At 41.2% G+C, this 17085-nt stretch overlaps 2 long non-coding RNA genes across 2 annotated transcripts; both read right to left on the reverse strand.

Annotated features, from left to right (window-relative positions):
• Positions 1-5921: 5921 nt before the first annotated feature.
• Positions 5922-8436, reverse strand: LOC143518438 (uncharacterized). The gene is made up of 3 exons (XR_013132181.1): positions 8315-8436; positions 6368-6562; positions 5922-6252 (listed from the first exon to the last, which is right to left on the reverse strand). It is a non-coding gene; the product is annotated as an uncharacterized LOC143518438 (long non-coding RNA).
• Positions 8437-11096: 2660 nt separating this feature from the next.
• On the reverse strand, positions 11097-13822 carry LOC143518448 (uncharacterized). Its single transcript, XR_013132191.1, has 4 exons — positions 13511-13822; positions 12260-12284; positions 11630-11680; positions 11097-11242 (listed from the first exon to the last, which is right to left on the reverse strand). It is a non-coding gene; the product is annotated as an uncharacterized LOC143518448 (long non-coding RNA).
• Between the last annotated feature and the right edge of the window lie 3263 nt (positions 13823-17085).

Genomic DNA, 17085 nt, shown 5'->3' on the forward strand with positions numbered 1-17085 from the left:
ATCAGAAAGGTGTTTAGCTTTTGATATTTATTGCACATCCACAGACCAGTGTAAAATCCTTTAATATCCCAAATCTTTGTAAAAAAAAAAAAAATAGTAAAGTTACACTATATAAAATGCATTTACATCTATCAAATAAAATTAAATTCTCTCAATCTGAGACAACTGTTTGTTCACAACAGAAGTAAACTTAACAATACAACCTCTATTCTTAATTAAATAATTCAAATACCCAGTCTGGTAGACATTCAGGAACTTCAAGTATTTTCTTAAATAATGTTTATATCGCCACCTTGAAAATGCTCATTTTTCTTCGGCTTGCTCCTGACTCGCCATTTCTGTCTCTTCTCCGTTTGTGTCGCGTGCTTCGGCACGTGTATAAAAACACTGGCTCTGATTGGCTACCATAACGCTGCCTTAGACAATTGCTTACTGACTTGTTAAGTTAAACAGGTGTTACACCGAGAACTGTGATCTATCGAGATCTGTTACTCCTCACTAGTCTGGGCAGCGGTCCGCTCGCATTACTGTTAGTATATAAATATATAGTAACGCACCGCTTTTATTGACCAGTAACGTCAACGGCGTTGTAACGACAGGAAAAGTAATTAATTATATTATCCCGTTACTAACAAAATGACACCGTTACCTAACGCCGTTTTTAACGGCGTTATTCGCAACACTGCCGATCAGTCATGTAGTGTGAAAGCCAAAACAACTGAAAGACTCGCGATTACAGCACAACCAGTCATGTAGTGCGAACGGCACAAAAACCTGACGACTGAGAAGTCGTGAAGTGTGAACCTGGCTTTAGCTAGACAAGGGGGCCCTACAGTGGGAGGGGCCCAAGGCAATTGCCTAGCAACGCCTCTATGCAAAGACCGCCTCTGAGCACGTCATCGCTGCTCATGCTTTGTTTATGGCTACAGCTAACTACCAACTAGCAAGGCTAAGACCTAGCTATTGTACAGTAGTGACTGTGGTGGTAACATTAACTACAAACACAGCTCTAAATTCCTGCGTTTACAATAGTTGCGTTCATATTACGTTCATATTACATCTTTTACGAGCCTAGTAAAACTGAAATCACAATACACTCACCATTCTCCGTGGCCTCCAGCACCGACATTGTCGTGTCCAGCACGTTTTCTCTTCCGTTACTGGCTGGCCGGTGACCGTATATGGCATCCATTTGCTGGAACCATTTCCAGTCTTTGCGGTTTGCTCTGCTGCGTTCGTTATGGTCCTTCACCGCCTGGTAGCTTGGACCGACTGGCACTGCTGAACGGACCGCTGGCATCCATGAGTGGCCATTAGCGCGGAAACCTCGCTAAAAACCTTTACATTTCTAGTGGCCCCGTCCAGTTTGCCCTGGATTTTTTGATCACTGATTATTAACAGAAAGGTTTATACCTCGGCGTTTGACCAGGGAACAGACTTCGCTCCTTGGGTTTTAAAAATGGCTGAGGAGTCCATAGCGGAGGAGTCGCTCTCCTGTGACGCAACCTGTGACGACACTCCCTGGCCAATCAGTGTCATGCTGCTCCTCCACGTCACAGAACTGTACCGCTTTGGAACGGTTAGAACCTCGAGCGAGTAGGTACGAAAAAAGTACCCGAAGGGACCAGCAAACTGGGACCTGGTACTAATGGAAACACTCACAAACCGTCGCGAATCGAACCGTACCGCGCCAAGCAGGACCTAGTGGAAATGGGCCACTAGTCCGTTTATTTGCTGGTTGACAAAAATAAACCTGGGCTCCATCACTACTTGACTGTTCATACATGAACTGGTGAGTTGTCCAAAGCTCATTGAATGCGTTACTTACACAAATAAAATAAAGAAAATAAAGAGCAGTGGTCTGAGTCGGTCTACGGCAGAAAGCTAAAAAAAACAACAATATTCCATACGCGCTCTCAACTCGCTCCCTTAAAGAGACAGTACACATATTTCTGGCCGTTACATGCTTTGTGCTCTGCGTGATGTCTGCGCTTGCAAACTAGCCACATATGTATTGCTGTTTCTCTTATTTCATCTCCTTATTTATTTAAAATTATATTTAGAATTCTTGAACCATTTAAAACGTTTCATGCAATTTATTTTTTTCATGTTTGACCAAAGTTGTGAACCTATTGTTTTTGTAAGTTTCAAGTTCTTTGGTATTATTTATTTTACATTCAATGTTATATTCATAATTGCACTGACTGAACAAATGCAAGTTTTGTTGTTTTTACATATTTATATGTGTATTTAAGTGTGCTATACGGGTGCAGAGTTTTCAATAAACTTGTAATTCAGTATGTCTGTGTTTAAAAAAAATGTTTTAAGTCGATTCAGCACAGTTTAACTCTATCACATCGGTATCGGATCAGTATCGGCCGATACTAAGCCTCAGATATCTGAATCGGTATCGGAAATGAAAAACGTGAATCGGTGCATCCCTAGTCAATATGGGGGGGGGCGCAAAAATATTCTCATCTACTAAAGGGGGGCACGGCAGAAAAGGTTTGGGAACCACTGGCTTAGCCTTTGGTGTTTACCTCGTCATAGTCAGTAGTAGTCCTTCTTTTGTTGTGTTAGTTGTAGTCTGGTTTGGTCTCTCCCCTTATATGTTCATGTAGCGTGCGTTATGTTTGGTTTCCCCAGTGAGTTAACCCTGCCATTTTGTTTCGTTGACTCGTTTAGTTGGATTAGCCCTCCGTTGTTTAGTGTAGTTCTGTTTGGTGTTCTGTGTTTCTGCCTTGTGTTTCACTGGTGTCTTAATAATAAACATTCCTCACTTTGCATTTGCGTCACCCCTGTCTCTAGCAATCATTACAGATATGCTGGGCTTACATGTCCCTGGGAATGGGGTACCCTGGGACAGCTCGGACAGCCCAGCTTCTGACAGCACGCTACTGATGGCCGGCTATGCACAAAGACATTAACAACCACGTCAACTCGTGCTCAGAGTGCACACGCAGTAAAATCCCGCGCACGCTACCAACAGGTAAGCTGCTCCCCCTACCAACACCTAAGCATCCGTAGTCTCACCTGGCCATCGATTTCCTTATAGACCTGCCAGTGTCAGAGGGAAACACCACAATCCTGGTCGTGTGTTGCTTCTCGAAAATGATGCATTTCATTCCACTTCTGAGTATGCCAATGGAGCTAGAGACTGCGGACCTCGTATTCAGGCAGTTTGGGCTGCCCAACGACATCGTGTCAGACAGGGGGATTCAATTCACTTGGCACATCTGGAAAGTTTCTCAACAAGCTCGACGTAACGGTAAACCTCACTTCCAGGTAGCACCCTCAAGCTAATGGACAGACGGAACGAGCCAATCAGGAGTTTGTGTGCTTTCTCAGAGCTTATTGTCATGAGCACCCAAAGACATGGGCATCGTATGTGGCATGGGCCGAGTATGCTCAGAACTCCTTAGTCCATACAGGTAACTAAGCTGACTCCTTTCGAGTGTGTTTTTGATTTCCAGCCACCACTATATCCCTAGAATCCCCCTCCATCTGAACAGCCTGCAGTGGATGAGTGGTGGCCTAGAAGCGAGCGCGTGTGGGAAGACACACCAGTGCTTGAGGGCTGCCATTTGCACCTTCAAGAGAAAAGCAGACCGAAGACGAGGAGACACGCCCACCTACAGAAAAAATGTGAAATTTTAAAAAGTCAGTCATAAGTCCGGTTCCGTCGTTAACAAGTCCCGTCGTTAAGCGGGGACTCACTGTATTGAGTTTAGTAGATATATGCGGCTTAAAGCCTGGTGCGGCTTATACAACATTTTCCTCTTTTTTTTTTTTACTTGGTAGGTGCGGCTCTATAGTCCAGAAAATATGGTAGTTACTTTTAAAATCAAGTAATCAGTAACGTAACTTAGTAAGTTACTTTTAAATCAGTAATAGCTCTGGAATTCTCTTCCTGAAGAGCTCAGAGGCATTTCATCCCTGCATAGTTTTAAGAGCAGTCTCAAAACATTCCTGTTTAGATCCGCTTTTAGTTAAAACTATTAAGATAGAGTTTCTTATCTTATTTACTTTACTTTTTATTATCTTACTTACTTCACTTTTTACTTTTTATGTTATTTTAATATTTTTATCTTTAATTTCTTTTAACATTTTCTTCTGTCTTTTTGTCTTTGTCTTATCTCCTTTTAATGTTTCTTTTATTTATACTGTAAAGCACTTTGAGTTACATGTATGTATGAAAGGTGCTATACAAATAAAGATTATTATTATTATTATTATTATTATAATAGTATTACTTTTTCAAGGTAGCTAAGCCATCACTGCTTTTACGTGAGTAAAAAACTTTTACTAAAGTAATTATTTTACAATATTATTAGTACTTTTACTTAAGTAAGAATACTTCTGTACTTCTGCCTTCTCTGCCTGATCATTACTAGCACTACAAAAGCTATGCAGTCACTGTGAAGTATTGCAAAGGGCATGCAGGTGATGATTCAGAAATGTATTGCATAATACCGTTAGCATACCATTTTGTTCACCCTTGTGTTTTTGACCTTTTGCATGCTCTCTGTGGTTTTTGTGATTTTGCCCTTTTAACCTGTTGCCTTTTGCTGTTTGGTGTTTTAACCGTTGTTTGTTTTTGCCTGACCTCCCTCTCCTGCCTCTCCTGCCTCTGGCCCTGCTGAATTCTCAGTATTAAAGTGCCATGAATATGAATCCTGCTTCTGTGTCTGAGTCGAGTGCATTACACAGGCATTGTGTTTATTTAGAAGGTTTATCAGGAAGACCAGAAAATCATGAAGAACCTTCTGTCAAGCAGATTCTCTTATGCTTGTATATGTATACCTACTGTCAAACCTTTATGAAACTCTAATGTTTTATGTAGTGTAAACTGTGTTTCTGTATTTGTTTCAAATCCACAGTACTAATGATGTTATTAAATGATTTATTATCCAGCATTTCACTACAATGTAACAGTGTAAAATCTAACTGGAAATAATTCAGCAGCATATCTAAACAGCTTCAACAACTTTACCCACTATTTGATGACTATATGATCTACTAGTGAATAAAAAGTTATATGCTCAGAAATTCCAGTTCTGTTACCCCTCTACCCAAAGTCATGACTAAAGCTCTGTGAAGTCATGTGATCAAAAGTTCACGTGAGTAGTGCTTAGGTTTCACGCTTCTCTCTTCTTGGGCATCTAGGAACACATGCAAGAAGGAACATATTACATTTTACTATAACACTTTGACACCCCCAGATCTACAGAATGTACATCTCCATTTCTCAGAGTGGACCACATCTTGGACATCAAGATGACATTTGTGTTCATTAAACTTTGACATTAAGACACATTTGTAAAGCTGAATGAGTTGCTTGGTGTTTTGTGAACTTTAATGGGGAAACTCACTAAAGTTTACACAATCCGAGTCACTTCCTGTAAAGGATGCAGATGGAAATATTTTAGAATCTTAATTTGCCTTGTTCCATAATAAGCAGACATAATTTCATATTGAGTAAATCAGTAAACAAATGTTCAAGTGAAAGTATTTAAATCATCAACCGCGCTAAGGAGGTGAGTCTCACTAAGATGATCACTCTGTACTAGTGTCACACCCCACTACCTCCTCCACTCCTGTGATCCTCATATTACACTCATATCCACTCATCTGCCACACCCTTACCCTGTCTCCTATTACCTGCACTGATCATTGGCCACACCCCTACACCTGTTTCCCATTACCTTCCTTGTTTAAATCTCACTGTTCAGTTCCCAGAGAGGGGAGTCTCCTGTCTACATTTGAGTCTGATCTGAGTTCTCCATCATCTGTGTTCTCCTTCTGTACAGTGACCTCTACCATCTAACCATTTCCATTTGAGGTTGACACCCATGGACTCACATGACCTGCTGTCTGTTTGCCACTTTGAGTTCACCTGCTTCTTTGGATTGTATGTTTAATAAATAAACTCAATTTGCATCTTGTCTCTCTCATAATTTCTGTCAATGGTTTTGCCTATTCTGGATGACTACAAGTGTACGAGACTGTAGGTCTAGAAAACTAAAACTGCTAAAACTAAGAGTATAATATCAGTACCTGAGGTTTCAGCTTTTTTTACCACTTTCTTTAGTGCTTCCTCATTTTTTAAGCACTTCAATAATCCACAGTCCTCATGGAACAGACAGTCCACTATGGTCGTGTTCTTCCTGGTTACATATCTGCTGCTGTCTGGTACAGTGCGGTCTGGGTCAAATGTGTAATGGAGCACCACTAGAACAGCAGGCTTGGAGTCTGTGGACAGAAAGCAGTTTTTATTTGTGTTTTGTTCAAGCCAAATTGTTATGTATATGCGATATTTAGACATATAATTTAGATATTTAGATATAAAGACTAATAAGTGTCTTACCTGCTGCATCAGATATTATTTTCAGTGCTGCATCAATGTCAGTTCCAACCCGTGACACAATGGGACAGAACACCAGAACAACATCACACTGTTCTGATGATACACACATCAGGTCTGGTATTTGTTCATGGAGACGTTTGATGAATCCTTCATGACATTGTGAAGTGTTTCCAGTTATAATGGTGGAGTACTTAACTGTGAGGAAAAAGAGAGCTAATTCAAAGTTTGGAAGTTTTGTGACAATCCAGCTTGTGTAGATGTACAGATTTATATTGCTGAGACACTATATACAATAGGGCTACATATCAGCCTACCCAACAAAGAATTCTACATGTCCAACAAAGAAGGATCACTCATTTAGTATGAATATTCATAGAGTATGCAAGACATTGACGACAACACATTGCACACCCAACTCACTAGTCTATTTGAAGACACAGTCAAGTCACAGTCCAGTCTCAAATCTCGTTAGAAGTATTCAAGCTACAGATCAACAGCACACTTCAAAATCTGATCACGCAGGCACTCACATGGGAACAAACCCTTGGAACTATTCTAATTAGCAATTTTGGTTGCTTTAAAAGTATTTTTTTTATCTCTCTGACAGATATACAGTATACATCATTTTATCTAATCCATTCCCTCTTTTGACTCTGCACTACTAAGATGTACGTCATAAATAGAACTGTTAAATACAGTGGCCAAGAAGACCCATCGCACTGCAAAAGAAAAACACGCTGCAAATACACAAAGCAAATTAATCAAAATGGCAACACATATGTAACATTTTGGAAATGCAATGCAAATTCAGAAATGCTGTAAATCCATTCGCAACAAAACAGAAATCGCAAAATGCAAAGTGAATGAACAAAAGCTAAATGTAAATCAAAGGAAAATGTTGGAATGAAGGACAGCATGGAAGCACTAATCATGGCAGCACGAACAAGCTGTAAACACTAGATTGATAGAGGCTGGATCTACCACACTAGGCAGGACCCCAGATGCAGGATGTGTAAAGACGCCCCTGAAATAAACTAGCAAGTAAATAAGTAACATTCTGTTTAGTCAAGCAGAGCTACAAGATGCAACACAAAAATAAAATACATACTATTTACATACAGATATAATATACCAATTGTCTACTGACCGGTCTCAAAAGTGAGGGCATACAAATTAGTCTTTGATCTCTTTTTTAAAAAGTTAACTTCCAGATACAGACTGACAAAGTGATGATGCTTTTCCAACTGGACACAGCAGAGAGGCAGAACAGTAAAAGGTGGCCATAGTAATAGATACTGGTGATTACAACACCAGGAAAAAGGAGGATAAAAATCTCTAGAAATACCAAGGGCTGGAAAAGATGTGGTGGCAATGGCAAACTAAATGTTAATAATGCTCTGTAACTGACCAGTCACATTTAAAGTTACCCATGTGCACATTTCAAGAGTGTAAACTGTACAGTGATTATTTGTATGATGACACTAAATTTGTTTTAAAGATGACTCGAGACCCAAGGGGAGGGGCTAAAGGTATAAAAGAGACATTAAACCATGAGAAGTGCGATGACGGAGATAGATAATAATAATAATAATAAAGATGCATTTTATGTAATGGCGCCTTTCTAGCACCCAAGGACACCGTACAATAAAAGACAATCATGAAATTAGACAAAGGAAATAAACATTAAAGATAAAACTAAATTAAATGATGAGACCATCATGCTTATTTTTATTTAGACTTCAGCGTTTGAACAGTAAAATTCCTAAAAGCTGAACCCTGTCAGTCTAGTCTCTGTAGCTGTAGGCTGCAATTTCTGCTACTTTGATCCAACCCCCCTACCTACCCCTCCCATTCGTCCCTAACCACACGCACACATACACACACAATATGAAGCAAAAATCAGTGTAAATGGGTTAATTTAATCAAAATAGAGATTAAAAGTTTTACCAAAAGAACTGGTGTTTTCTTGTAGCAGTTTCTTGCATTCATTTTGCTGCTTTTCTCTTTCAACTACCTGTTCCTTTCTTTCATTTTGCTGTTTTTCTCTTTGCTGTTTATCTACCTGCTTCTCTCTTTCATCTACCTGCTTCATTCTTTCATCTACCTGTTTCTCTCTTTCATCTCGTAATTTCTCTCTTTCAATTCGCTCTTTCTCTCTTTCATCTGTCAGCTTCTTTCTTTCATTTACCTGCTTCTCTCTTTCATTTAGCTGTTTCTCTCTTTCATTTAGCTGTTTCTCTCTTTCATTTAGCTGTTTCTCTCTTTCATTTTGCTGTTTCTCTCTTTCATTTTGATTTTTCTCTCTTTCATCTAGCTGTTTCTGTCTTTCATTTTGCTCTTTTTCTCTTCTATCTAACTTTTTCCCTTTTTCCTTTTGGTTTTCCTTTTCATCTGTGTGTTCCTCTCTGTTCTTTGGTGGGTTTGACACATCATTCCTTCTGTACTTCTTTGTTTGATTCTCTTCTTCTGTTTGCTGTTGCACCTGATTGAGCTGTTGGTCTGTTCCTGTATCATCTTCATGCTGTAGTTCCGGGTAATTTGCAGTTGTCTCTAGCAGAGTTTCTTTATTTCCTGCTTCGGTAGGTTTCGACTGGTCGTTTGCTTTCTCATCTGATAAAGGGTGTTGCGGCTGTCCAACACAATCTGACTGTTGTTTGCCACAATTTTGATTATTTGTGTCTCCCGACATCATTCTGGTCTCTGTTCCTTCATTTCCACAGTTTGGCCTCTCATCTGTGTGTTGTTCTCTGTTCTTCGGTTGGTCTGTCACATCATTCCTTCTGTTCATCTCATCTGTGTGTTGTTCTCTGTTCTCCGGTTGGTCTGTCACATCATTCCTTCTGTTCATCTCATCTCTGTGTTGTTCTCTGTTCTCCGGTTGGTCTGTCACATCATTCCTTCTGTTCATCTCATCTGTGTGTTGTTCTCTGTTCTCCGGTTGGTCTGTCACATCATTCCTTCTGTTCATCTCATCTGTGTGTTGTTCTCTGTTCTCCGGTTGGTCTGTCACATCATTCCTTCTGTTCATCTCATCTCTGTGTTGTTCTCTGTTCTCCGGTTGGTCTGTCACATCATTCTTTCTGTTCATCTCATCTGTGTGTTGTTCTCTGTTCTCCGGTTGGTCTGTCACATCATTCCTTCTGTTCATCTCATCTGTGTGTTGTTCTCTGTTCTCCGGTTGGTCTGTCACATCATTCCTTCTATTCATCTCATCTGTGTGTTGTTCTCTGTTCTCCGGTTGGTCTGTCACATCATTCCTTCTGTTCATCTCATCTGTTTGTTGTTCTCTGTTCTCCGGTTGGTCTGTCACATCATTCCTTCTGTTCATCTCATCTGTGTGTTGTTCTCTGTTCTCCGGTTGGTCTGTCACATCATTCCTTCTGTTCATCTCATCTGTTTGTTGTTCTCTGTTCTCCGGTTGGTCTGTCACATCATTCCTTCTGTTCATCTCATCTGTGTGTTGTTCTCTGTTCTCCGGTTGGTCTGTCACATCATTCCTTCTGTTCATCTCATCTGTTTGTTGTTCTCTGTTCTCCGGTTGGTCTGTCACATCATTCCTTCTGTTCATCTCATCTGTGTGTTGTTCTCTGTTCTCCGGTTGGTCTGTCACATCATTCCTTCTGTTCATCTCATCTGTGTGTTGTTCTCTGTTCTCCGGTTGGTCTGTCACATCATTCCTTCTGTTCATCTCATCTGTTTGTTGTTCTCTGTTCTCCGGTTGGTCTGTCACATCATTCCTTCTGTTCATCTCATCTGTGTGTTGTTCTCTGTTCTCCGGTTGGTCTGTCACATCATTCCTTCTGTTCATCTCATCTGTGTGTTGTTCTCTGTTCTCCGGTTGGTCTGTCACATCATTCTTTCTGTTCATCTCATCTGTGTGTTGTTCTCTGTTCTCCGGTTGGTCTGTCACATCATTCCTTCTGTTCATCTCATCTGTGTGTTGTTCTCTGTTCTCCGATTGGTCTGTCACATCATTCCTTCTGTTCATCTCATCTGTGTGTTGTTCTCTGTTCTCCGGTTGGTCTGTCACATCATTCCTTCTGTTCATCTCATCTGTTTGTTGTTCTCTGTTCTCCGGTTGGTCTGTCACATCATTCCTTCTGTTCATCTCATCTGTGTGTTGTTCTCTGTTCTCCGGTTGGTCTGTCACATAATTCCTTCTGTTCATCTCATATGTGTGTTGTTCTCTGTTCTCTGGTTGGTCTGTCACATCATTCTTTCTGTTCATCTCATCTGTGTGTTGTTCTCTGTTCTCCGGTTGGTCTGTCACATCATTCTTTCTGTTCATCTCATCTGTGTGTTGTTCTCTGTTCTCCGGTTGGTCTGTCACATCATTCCTTCTGTTCATCTCATCTGTGTGTTGTTCTCTGTTCTCCGGTTGGTCTGTCACATCATTCTTTCTGTTCATCTCATCTGTGTGTTGTTCTCTGTTCTCCGGTTGGTCTGTCACATCATTCCTTCTGTTCATCTCATCTGTGTGTTGTTCTCTGTTCTCCGGTTGGTCTGTCACATCATTCCTTCTGTTCATCTCATCTGTGTGTTGTTCTCTGTTCTCCGGTTGGTCTGTCACATCATTCCTTCTGTTCATCTCATCTGTGTGTTGTTCTCTGTTCTCCGGTTGGTCTGTCACATCATTCCTTCTGTTCATCTCATCTGTGTGTTGTTCTCTGTTCTCCGGTTGGTCTGTCGCATCATTCCTTCTGTTCATCTCATCTGTTTGTTGTTCTCTGTTCTCCGGTTGGTCTGTCACATCATTCCTTCTGTTCATCTCTTCTGTTGCTCTGGTCTTTCTCCCCGTCTCTGCACTGCCCTCATCATCACCCTTCACACCTTCTACACCCTCATGATGGACACTGTGGTGCTCAGCTGAGTGTCCTGTTTAAGAACAAGAGTTCGTAATGAGTGAATGATGATACAGCTGGATTACCAGGTGGTCACATACAGTTTACACATACAGTATGATTACTTATGATTTATTAATTTGGTCTTTTTTCCTAAAGTTTTTATTAGTTTTTCCTATAAATCCTTCATATTAAATGGATCTCATTTACATGTTGCATCTTTATGCATTAGTATTATAAATAACATTATAAATATTAACTACACAAAAACATGATTAAAAAACATACACATAAACGTATCATTTCTAGTTAATCACATTCATGTATGCTTAAACATTTAATCTTGTAATATGGTCAATTCTCATTCAGTTTTTCAGTCTCTTTCTCTAAAACCCTCCAACCCCAAACTGGTCTTCATTACCTGTTTCTGCAGTTTGTCTCTGCATGTTTGCAGTATCTTGGAGAATTAAATCTGTTGAAGACAATATATACTATACATGTATGTGCTCAACTCTGTTTATTACTATAATCCCTCCTGAATGCACTCTACTGAACAAACATGTGCACTGGGGACAAGGATCTCACAGCTTCTCTGGGCTGAACTAGACTACTGAGGGAGAGAAACAGCCCTCCAGGATGGGGCTGCCATGACTCCTGAAAAAACTTATAAAGGTCAGGAGGTCAAACCACCAACAAACCTGCTGAAAGTTCATGAAAAGATATTCTGAAAATAGAGGATATAGCGAAAGTTAAAAGCACATGCTAAAACGAAAGCTGTCAAAAATAAAACTGTTCCTAAGTGAAGGAACAATGGAATCAAGTGGAGATTTTATTAAATGTAAAATTAATTTAAGAATATTTTTTATCCTTAAATAAAAAACAAACTCGTCTTTTGATGAGTGAATTTCTGATATGTGAATTTGTCATTATTCTGATGAACATAAAGCACACACATACATGGGGAGATACAGACAGGTAAATGTGACTGGGTCTCATCACCTTTCTTCACATGGGAGTGAGACAGGTTGCACTGACACAGTTCTCCACTCACCTGAGTTACTGTCAGAGCTCATGTCCTGCAGGGAATAATGAGAAAGAATGATAAAGTGTTATGATCCATATTAAAATCACACTACTAATCCTGTCAAAAGAGTGTTATGATCCATATTCAAATCACACCCCTAATCCTGTCAAAAGAGTGTTATGATCCATATTCAAATCACACCCCTAATCCTGTCAAAAGAGTGTTATGATCCATATTGAAATCACACCCCTAATCCTGTCAAAACAGTTTTATGATCCATATTCAAATCACACCCCTAATCCTGTCAAAAGAGTGTTATGATCCATATTCAAATCACACCCCTAATCCTGTCAAAAGAGTGTTATGATCCATATTGAAATCACACCCCTAATCCTTTCAAAAGAGTGTGGAAGTGTTACCAAAAGGTAATGGAATAAGCCCTGCTTTTGGTTAACCCTTTACTGATGGGATAGATTGCACCATTACCCATATATTGAATATTAATGCACACCAAAGAATAACAAGTCAATGTTGTAAGAAAAGTTACCAATTTGCCAATTGTGGTTTTCACCAAATCATAATACACACTAGTGAACACTAGGGGGCTGTGAATACACAAACACTGGTGAGCACTGTGAGTACACACGTGCCCAGAGCAGTGGGCAGCCCTAGCACCGGGGAGCAGTTGGGGTTACATGCCTTGGTCAACAGTACTTCAGTCATGGCTTAGCTGGGAATCAAACCTACAACACTCTGATCACTAGATCAGCTCCCCTACCACTCGACCATGGCTGGCCCATGTACCTGACCTAACAGGAAATATAACAATGTTATACAGATCTGGTTCTACTACTTCATGACAAAGATCTTAAACAAAGATTCAGTAGTTGAAAAAGCATCAGTTGACAGTTCATTTAAAAATAAGGAAAATCACAAAGAATCATTATCCTATAAAACTACAAAAACACTGGAGGACAGACCTACTAGATAGGCTCATAATCACATAGAACCACATCAACACAGGGGGACAGACATATTGCAATGCTCTGGAGATCTTACACAACATATCAGACTCTCCCACAGAAACTCCAGTGTAGCTCCCATACACACAGGCTACTTTCTCATTTACTTACCTATATACACTGCTTATTATCATATATATAATTTTAGCGTTTTATATTATCTATTGCCCACCTATACCTATTAGTTCATGATTGTAGGCTATGCCCATGCTCTGTTTGCAGAGCCTATACATTTCAGTCTGAAATATCTACTCACCGTCGTTAATCTTCAGGTAGTGAGACACGAAGGTAATGAGCTTTCTCTTTGAACACACAGAATGGGCGTGCCCTACTCTGTTGTACTCTAACTACCGTTTACCTTTTCACGCTGTTAAAACCAGCGAACGAATGTTTATGATTGTGGTCAAATATACCGTTACTGCCGTTTATCGCTCCTTTACGTTATCTTACTTGCGGGTGATGTGCTAGGCTGATTTCACCGCTTTTTAGACTTTCTGAACTGGCAGGAGGTGCAGCAAAAAAGGCTGTTATACTTTTGCATCTGAGCATAGCGCTCGACTCCGCACACTGCGCGCGCCGCGAACCTGTGTGTCAGAAGCGTTTATACTGGACACGTCACATTCTCTGCTGTTCTCCAAAACAATAGCAGTAGTAGTAGTGAAGGACTTAGCAATTTGGGGGCTCAAGGCGAATTTAGCTAGGGGGCCCATTAATATGCGAGAAATAACTTAGCTAGTCAGGGGGTCCCTACAGTGTGGGGTGCAGTGGGCGGGGCCCAAGGCAGTTGCCTAGCAAAGACAGCCTCTTAGTAGTATAGTGGTAGTGTAATGGTAGTATAAAGAAATACCCCCAGGGTAATGAACATTTACCTGACGAATTTTTATGTTGCATTAACGCTAACAAATACATCAAATATGTATTAGCTCTTTAAAGTTGTGAAACATAATCCACATCAATATCTATGTGGTAAAAGAGCATAGGCCTATCGACTACATGTATATCTGAGAAAATTAAAGTGTATATATTCGTTAAAAGAACTAGCGCATACGTATTGTCATGAATAGAGTATTAGCAGAAACTACCGGTGTAGGTTGTAACACATGCTGGAGTAAGTTGTAACAATTAGACAAAAGAAGCAAAAACAGAGGCCACACCATGCAATATGCTTCAAAAAGAGGTTTATTGAAATAAAAGAACAATCCAGAACAATGTCTCTCTCTCTCTCTGTGACTGACTCATATCCACTTTCTGTTTTACTGTGTGTGTGTGTGTGTGCGTGCGTGCATGCGTGCGTGTGTGTGTAAATTAGTGTACTAGAACAATCTTATTTAACAATATGTATGCCTAATGAACACTAATACAACGTACGTATGTAAAGAACATGTAGGTCAAATAATAAACAATGTGTGTGTGTGTGTGTGTGCGCGCACGTGTGTGTGTGTGTGTGGTGTGTATGTGGGGTGTGTGTGTGTGTGTGTGTGTGTGTGTGCGCGCACGTGTGTGTGTGTGTGGTGTGTATGTGGGGTGTGTGTGTGTGTGTGTGTGTGTGTGTGTGTGTGTGTGTGTGTGTGTGTGTGTGTGTGTGTGTGTGTTACATGGCAGATACCATGTGCCTTTGCAACTGATCTGACTGACTTGTCCTTCTTTGTGATCTCATCAGATGCTTTTTTAAAAATCATTTGCAGGCACACCTCTTTCAGTCTTTCTTTAAAATTATTAAAAATCAAGAAAGTTTTTTTAGTTGTATCTAAGGTGATGGTTGTGTTACAACCTACCCCACCCCTGTCAGCTATTGTTTGTCTAGCTGTATTAGCATAGTGATTTGAAATTAACAGGGAAAAAATGTATCTATTACAGTTTAATGTAATATAATTTATATGGTTTTATCTGCAAGAATAAGTAATAAAGAGAATATAGTCTGTATTCAGACATTTACTTTCTTACCTCAAAATCATTTTTTCTCTATGGAATCTGCATGTGCCTGTTTCATGGGCCTGTTGCAGGGCCCGGTGGGGAACAGCATGAAGGAGACACATGGGTCCACTCTCCCATGGGCCCACCATCTGTGGGAAAGGTAGTACTAGGGGTTCGGGGCATTGTGAATTGGGTGGTGGCTGAAGGCGGGGGCCTTGGTGTTCTGATCCTCCGTTACTGAAGTTGATTCTTGGGACATGGAACGTAAGCTCTCTGGTCGGGAAGGAGCTCGAGGCTGGAGTTGCCCATGGTGAAAGGCAGAGAACAGGAGTGGGTTTACTCATAGCCCCCTGGCTAGCTGCCTGTGTATAGGGGTTTTCCCCGGTAGACAAGAGGGTTGCTTCCCTGCACCTTTTTGGGGAATGTACTCTGACTGTTGTTTGTGCTTATGCACCAAATGGCAGTTCAGAGTACCCGGACTTCTTGGAGTTCCATGTTCAAGCACAAAGGTATACATAAGTTCACATAGCACCAGGATACCTTAGCTTGCAGTTCAATGATTGACTTTGTAGTTGTGTCGCCGGACTCGCATCTGTGTGTTTTGGACACTTGGTTAAAGAGTGGAGCTGAGCTCAAGTGGAGCTGTCAACTGATCAAATTGAGTTGGATCAAATGGCAGGTGAGGATGTGGGAAAGATCTGGCAGACCCCAGTGTTTTGTGAGCGTTTGCTGGGAATGTCTGGCAGAGGAAACTGTCAGAAAGATCATTCACTTTCACGTCCAACAGACCTTTGACCTCTTTGTCATGCTGAAGAAAGAATCATATCAGGCCTGGTTGGCTTGTGGGACTCTGGAGGCAGCAAATCGTTACAGGAGGGCCAAGCGGCTTGCAGCCCTGACTGTCGCAGAGGCAAAAACTCGTGTGTGGGAAGAGTTCGGTGAGGCCATGGAAAGTGACTTTTGGCTCCAAGAAGATTCTGGAAAACCGTCAGGCAACTCAGGGGAAAGTGGTTCCTGACGAACACTGTATACAGTGAGGCTGGGAATCTGCTGTCCTCGACCGGGGATGACATCAGGTGGTGGAAGGAATACTTCAAGGATCTTCTCCATCCCACCATCACACATTCCATAGAGGAAGCAGAGGCCTCATGTTACTCAACCCTTTCTCTTGTTGGTCTCCGGTTGCGGTCATTTGTGTTTCATCACCATTCCTTTCATTTTTGTTATTTTGTCTCCTGCTATTCTTCGAGTACTTACCTCCTGTGCTGCTCTCTGGCCTTCCTCAAGTTTTTCCCCTACCGTTTTCTTCCTATCCGTTTCTACATGTGCTTTGTGCATTTGGAGAAGGCATTCAACCTTCTCCGGGAGTATAGAGTACTGGGCCCACTGCAATGGGCTATCCAGTCCTGGTAAAAACGGAGCAGGAGCTTGGTTTGCATGGCTGACAGTAAGACAGACTGGTTTCCAGTTGTGGTCAGCGTCCATCAGGGCTGCCCTTTTTGGTGCCCAATCTGGTGGCCTCAGAATTCCTCGTCTCCTTTTTGTGGATGACGTGGTCCTGTTGGCATCATCGGGATTTCCAGCTCTCACTGGATCAGTTTGCAGCTGAGAGCAAGTCAGCCAGGATTAGAATCAGCACCTCTAAAACTGAGACCATGGTACTCGGTCAGACAAGGATGGGGTACCCTCTGTAGGTCAGGAGTGAATCCTTGCCTCAAGTGGAGGAGTTCAAGTATGTTGGGATCTTGTTCATGGGTGATGAAAGATGCCAGTTGAGGTGGTTCGGACATATGGTCCAGAAGCCCTGTGGGCACCTCCAAGGTGATGTGCTCCAGCATGTCCAACTGAAAGGAGACCCCGGGGATTACCCAGGGCTCGCTGGAGAGATTATATCGGCCACCATGTTAAGATTGTTCT

The sequence above is a fragment of the Brachyhypopomus gauderio genome, chromosome 7 (assembly GCF_052324685.1).
Source record: "Brachyhypopomus gauderio isolate BG-103 chromosome 7, BGAUD_0.2, whole genome shotgun sequence".
Lineage (NCBI taxonomy): Eukaryota > Metazoa > Chordata > Actinopteri > Gymnotiformes > Hypopomidae > Brachyhypopomus > Brachyhypopomus gauderio.